Source organism: Haemaphysalis longicornis, unplaced genomic scaffold (genome assembly GCF_048455015.1).
Source record: "Haemaphysalis longicornis isolate Haplotype H1 unplaced genomic scaffold, Haemaphysalis longicornis Haplotype H1 scaffold_2, whole genome shotgun sequence".
In the NCBI taxonomy this organism is placed as follows: domain Eukaryota; kingdom Metazoa; phylum Arthropoda; class Arachnida; order Ixodida; family Ixodidae; genus Haemaphysalis; species Haemaphysalis longicornis.
In genome coordinates, this window is record NW_027526295.1 from 282,405,623 (window position 1) to 282,412,040 (window position 6,418).

The window sequence follows — 6,418 nt, forward strand, 5'->3', positions numbered from 1 at the left end:
GTCATCGGAATTTAAGCGTATTTAAGCTGTTATTTGCATGCCCTAAGATGGCTGAGGAATTCCTGAAAGACTTGGCTCAGCCTGAAGTATGGCGTTTCCCGAATGCCATCTTTTCACTTCCCGCCAGAAAGCAGCGGAGTTGTCAGAAAATGCTTCCATGGGCTGGCATCATAATAAGGGAAGGACATTCCTTACGACAGCCAGGAATTTATTCACTCTACAATGGAAACAAAAGATAAACATGGACGGAGCGCAGAGTGAGAAAATAAAGAAGAAAAAACGCCAGATTGCTTCTTTGGAGTCATTACCCGGCTCGGTCTGCTGCCAAGGGATACAACCAGTGATCGGGGAGTGCCTGGGAAAAACGCCAGCAGCCCACGGCACGTAAATTCTTCACTTGGAACGTCTGCGCGTTTTCGTCTGTTCTTTTCCTGCCTCACCACTATGCTGAGATGCGGCAGAAGACGGAGTGTCTGCAAACCCTTGCCTGACTACTCGCAATTGATCCACGCCGGCGGTATAATGAGCTCAGCGATGCAAACGTAGCACAAAGAAAACGCGGGAAAAAAATAATGAGGAAAGACGAACTCGTTTGTTCCTCCGGTTCAGCCCAAATCAGCACAATCCGTGACGTGTTTGTACTGTCTTCTCCGCTTCGCCCCTCTTCTACACGAAACAGGCACGCATTGTTCGCGCGCTGCAACGCCGAGCGAGTAAACGACAACGGGAAACACGGCCAGCGCGCCAACGGAGTCAAGAGATGCTCCACTAAACTCCAGCAAGAAAAACAGGAAACCAGGAGAAACAAGGCCACCACTTGGAAAGTTGCCTGTGTTGCCGGCCCACATGATGCAGTTCCGCCGGACAGCAAGGACAGTGGTTCCGATTTTTCCTCAGCAAACCCTTCCGAGCGGCCGCGAGTTCGCACAAGGTCGAATCGCGCCGACTAAATATAGGAACATCATTAAACGTCAACGCAGGCGTGGCCGGCTCTCACTACGAGCAGCACGTCGCTAGTGCTCCCCTCTTGAGCGCCGGCTCGCCGGAGTCGACGAGTGCAACACAAAGTTTAATCATGGCGTGCGCGCGCTATAGCAGCGCGCCGCCCCAAACATACAGCGTCGAAGGGGAGGAGAAGAGCCGGCTCGCACTGCACCTTCCTTCCCCACGCACGCGGCGCGCGAGCTGCGCACACAGGCTCGGGAAAGCACCTTTCCCCATAGCAGTCCGTCTCGGGCGCTTAATACCGAGTCTCTACTGAATTCTTAACGTGCCTCTCGAAGCATCCACGGAAGCCAACGAGGAAAAACGCTTCTCCTGGCGGCCCGTTTTCCCGCCACAGCGACGGGAACGAAGCCGCCGGCTGCCTACGTCACCTCCGAGAACCGGGACAGCCGACCTCTAATGTTCACTTCTATTCTCTACACCGCTGACAATGTCGAGGTCGGGCTTCATTTTTTAAGTACTGAGACCTTCGGCGCTGACCGGAGTGTAATCTGGCCATCTTCGAGCGGCTGTTGGCGCAGTGCAGTGCTCGCCTTATTGCCGTGGTGGTGGCGGGCCTAAGCAAAGCCCGGTCTGCTTCTTTCACACGCCATCTCCAAGCATGCGCCTTCTTGCTTTCTCTCGTGCGCGGATCTCTCTCGCCGCGCGCGCGTATCTGGCTCATGAATAAGCCCTCGCCACTCCGTTGGCTTCCCCTGCGAAAGAATCCGAAACCAATGGCAGGCTGAAATCACGGCGGTAACAACGCCCGGAGGAAATATGCGTGGGCCGAAACACTCGAAAACGGTGCTAGGAAGCAGGAGGGTTTCACTCAGCTTGCCTCCTCCTTGTTGCTTTATTTCCACCCAGAACGGTGTAGGCATATTTGCCATCTGATCGGCAGCGCCAAATTACAAGTCTTTTTTTTATTATTTTTGCGCTCGATTTTACCGACCAGTGCCCTCTGCGCATGCGCGGGGCATCTTGCAATAGGACAGAATTTCTTGATTTCTACTGAACAGCCAAACCAGCTGACTGACAAACCACTGACTGGCCAGAGAGATACTTTTCATATAAACATTAACAGGATATCTATTGGAGGATCTTTAGGAATGCCCGAGGGTCTCATCTCTTTCCCTAGTGAACTTGGGGCGAGTCCCCGATGCGCACGCCTTGTCCGGGTTTATTTACAAACCCGCAACACGGCGTTTCTCTCCAGCCACCAGCACACCGTGTCAACCGTGCTTTGCGTTCTGACGGTCTCAGTTGTCACGTTTTCTCGCTAAAAGCATAGAGATTAATACAATTGTATGAAACTCTATGGCTGAAAGGAGAAAACATGCGGCGTTGGCTGCTTGTTGCTGCTTTTTGTACCTACCAGTATCCGCATTCCGTCACCGTCAATCCATTTTTTCCCTCTGAGCCCTGAACTCACTGCACACCTCTTTTTGCTGCGCACAAAAACGAGTCACGATGCAAGAAAGTCGGGCGCGTCCGAATGAAAAGAATGGTGAGGCAGTGTTGCTTCAACTTGATGTTCTCATAGCAATTAGCTCGCCAGCGGTGCGAACGCAGTGCCGCTACAGTATAGATGCCTCCGGCGGCTCAACGCTCTGGCTTGACGCACCCGTCTCCGCTTCTTCTGTCACTCTCTGTCCGCGGGTTCACGGCGCCAAGTTTTGCCGACATGCACCATGTGCTGTTTACGAACTATAAAAAGCACAACCTGGGATTAGTAGTTAATAATTGGCTCTAACTCTGCCTAGTCAGGGAAGGGTCGCGAGTTTGCCGGTTGTGTAAGAACTACCACAGTGCTCTCTTTCAAGACGCATGGCGTATGCGCAGAGAGCAGCGTGGGTGAGGAGGTCAAGTGCGAGAAATCGGCTGTGTGTCGGCTTGCTTCACTGCAAAGGTCACGAGAGACAGCGGAGTTTCGCCAGTTTCGCCTGCGCCTACCGCGCAACGCGCTCTCCTCTCTCCCCTTTCTTCCCATCAACTGTTCCCCCATTGCCTTGTTCTTCTCCTATCCTGCCTTTCCAACCTCTGATTCAATATTAATTTTCCGCACTCCCCATTTCTCCTCCCTCCGAGGTGCAGCTTCAGCGCGTTATTTTTATTCGTTATTTTGCGTTATTTTTCTTGTGCAAGGTATTCGCTACCGCTTGTTGTTGTGCTTTCGTTTATTCCACAGCCTCGAGGCTTAGCAGATTCGAAGGAAGTGCGATATCCACTTCTGCTTGGTAAACCTGATGAACTTGAACCTGCCCTAGATACCAAGAGCGGCGGTTGTCAAAAGCCAGGCCAACTGGGCTTGAAAGGAAACGCCAACGCCAAAAACGGCACCAAAACAATGTGAATCACAAATGGTCATTTAAAAAAAAACGAAGATATAAGATGCCATTGACAGATTGCTCCTACCGCATCGCCTCACGAGAGAAGTCGAGGCACGAAGAAATGGTCCCGGCCTTTATCACCGTACACTTCTCTTCCTCTCGTCTGACAAAACGGCATGCTAGATTTTCGGATCGTTAGCATGGCAGGCCAGGAGACGGATTAAAGATGGCTGGTGAATTTCCACTCATTTGTTGAACCGCAATTGGGAACTGCAAGTATCTTTTACGTGGGAAGTGCTGTGTTTGCGGTGCCACCTGCTAGAGCTCCAAGCCCACACGCCCCAATACAAAGTCAAACGATGGGTTTGTTCCGGACAAAGATCATAAAAGATATTAAGAATGTCTTGGGAATTTTAGGTTAACTGTAGCTCTACAAATTTCTTTTTTCTTCTTCTTCTTTTTTCGCAGTAGCAAGATTGTTGTATTAGGTGACGTAATACGAAACCAGGAATGGAGTAGCCTTGGCACCACGTACCTACAGAAAATTATTTGTCACAAACCGATCAAAGCTGCCCTCGCAATAAACTGGCCCGTGCAGGCGTGGGCTTCGTTGGTGCCTTTTCGTGACTTTTATTTCCCCATGAGAAGGGTTTCATAATGTACACACATTGCTTTCCACGCGTGTAGTCAGAGTAAGAAATTGCCACGGTACATTCGCATTACACGGATAGGGGCGCCACCCTGAGGAATAGACTTGTCGTCTGTGGTCACGCTGCGTTGCCCTGGCCCAGCAATACAGCTTTGCCAGACGAAACGCAGAAAGCGTGTTAACGAGGCCGTCTATTCGATAGATGTGTCTGCAAGTACGCAAACGTCAGTCCGTTACTTTATTTACCTAAAGGCATAAAAAAAACAGGAAGAAGCGTCAGGTCAGCCGAAGAAAGAAGCTCTGATGGTGTGCAATAGAGAATAGCTCCTTATCTCATGTTTTTCTGTTAGAGTATTGGCCTTTGGAGGACCACAGCATTATTCTTTCTTTTTAACGTTAATGGGGCGATTCTAAATACCGCCAAGAAAAACATATGTCTTAAAAGATCAACAACGCACACACGCACATGCGCGCTCACACCCGCACTTCCTCACATGCGACAGTAGCATGGCCAGCCGTTCTTCTTACTGAAAACAAATGTTGTCGTACCAAACATAAAAAAGATACTGATTCTCGATCAGCTAATATTATTACCCTGAGATCCAAGAGACTACAGAAACAGCATCGACTATGACCCAGAACAGCCTAAATAAGCGCGAAAGATTTTCGTCAGCGCACCGAATAAATTAGGACTTAAAGAGACCGACTGGCCCCAAATATGAAAGAGCGGCGGAGATGAAAGGAAACCAGAACAGCCTGACGAGCGAATAAGCCAGCCCCAAGCAAGATGCGAAAACTTTTGCTTCCAGTTAAACCTCAGTGGCATGGATGGGAGAGAGGAAAAAAAAGAACAAAGAAGCACAGCGGCCGAATAAGGCGTGCTGTAGAGAAAAAAAAAGTGAGAATAAAATGAAAGCATTGGCAAGAACAGCCCGCTCGGGGAGTTCTGCGAGAGCTAAGGGGGTGGGTGGGTTGGGGAGAAGAGAGGAAGGCACTGTTTTTCTCTGGGCGCGAGAAAGCTGGTTCTCTCTCTCTTGCTCCGCTGAACAGTTCTAGGCAATGTTTGTGTTGCCGGAATAAGCGGTTTCGGATGCCGCGTTCCAATGCGACATGCCCGGTCTCGCTGGCCTAGACGTCGCGCATCCAAACTGTGGTGCGCACCGGAAAGCAAGAAAGGAAACACCGAAAAACTTTTGCCGAACTGCAATGAACAAATAAATACAAGTGTAAATCAAGTGGAGAGAGCCGGAACATGGCGGTCGACCAAAAATGGCTGACTGAAGGTGAGTTGGAGGAAGCGAAAAAGGGAAAAAAGGCGCGCTACGAGGTACGGTCACAAGAGAGCTTGTGGACTGCGGAAAGAAAAAGCACGAGGTCTGTGCGCGTGATCGGAGTTCTCGATTAGTTTAGGCAGTTGTAATTCTACGCTTGGACCGGAGCGACCGGCTAGCTGTTTTTATCGCGGCAAGTTTTCCTCGGGGCCTGTACGTTGTCGAGGGGTTTTTCCCAATGACATTACTCCGTTATCTTTTTCTCTTCAGCTTGCTGGTCGAAAGTGGCGATGGAGGCAATGAGGCGAGAACGCGAACTCGAAGGAGGCGAACGTGCGATTGCCAGCCTCGCAAACATTTCTCTGCATTAGCCGTTGTATAAAGGAAGGAGAGAAATTCGGGCGAACACTTTAATATTTGACGTAATAATACTTGGTCGCTGGCTGGGAATACCAGCCAAGGTCTAAAGAAGGGCAACTGCAATTGGGCAGTGCACATGCGAAGTTGGAAAAAAGCGGCATTGTTATGAGTCGTTGCGAAACAGCTCATTTGAAGTTGTGCACAGCACAGAAACAAAGCTTCAACGTTCAAGTTCTTCCTCTTGTTCCAGCCGGCTATTACGCATTTTTCGTCTTTGGTTTACGTGATTCACTTTTATGGAAAATCAAGCCCGCATATCAGAAAAGGAAGGTTTCAAAAGTAGAAGTAAGAGTACCCACACCATGCAATACATTCATGGCGTCTGACACAAGGTTTAAAAAGAAGCTAGCCGTAAGGGACCTGTTTATTCAGAGCGCTGAAAGTTCGCAAACGTATGACCTCTAATATTCAAATAAACCACAAAACAAGAATGTGCGTAGAAAATGCCAGGAACCAAGCTTCACCGCGGCCATGCCTTGCGAAATGCGAAATATTTTACTGATCTGTAGCAACCTTTGCATCGGTCAATCCGGCAGATATTTAAATGACAGGGCACGCGAGCACAATCTTTCAGTTATGAGTAATGTTGGATGCCAGCAGTAGATATGTAGGCGCACGTTGAACACCCCCCCACTATACGGCACGCCATGTAGCCCAGACCGCTTCGGCCGCTGAACCTCGAGCATGTGAACAATAATGCTCAAATCCTCGAGGATGTGAGCATTATATTTAATAGCGTAGGGGGTTCGTTTTTAAGGCAT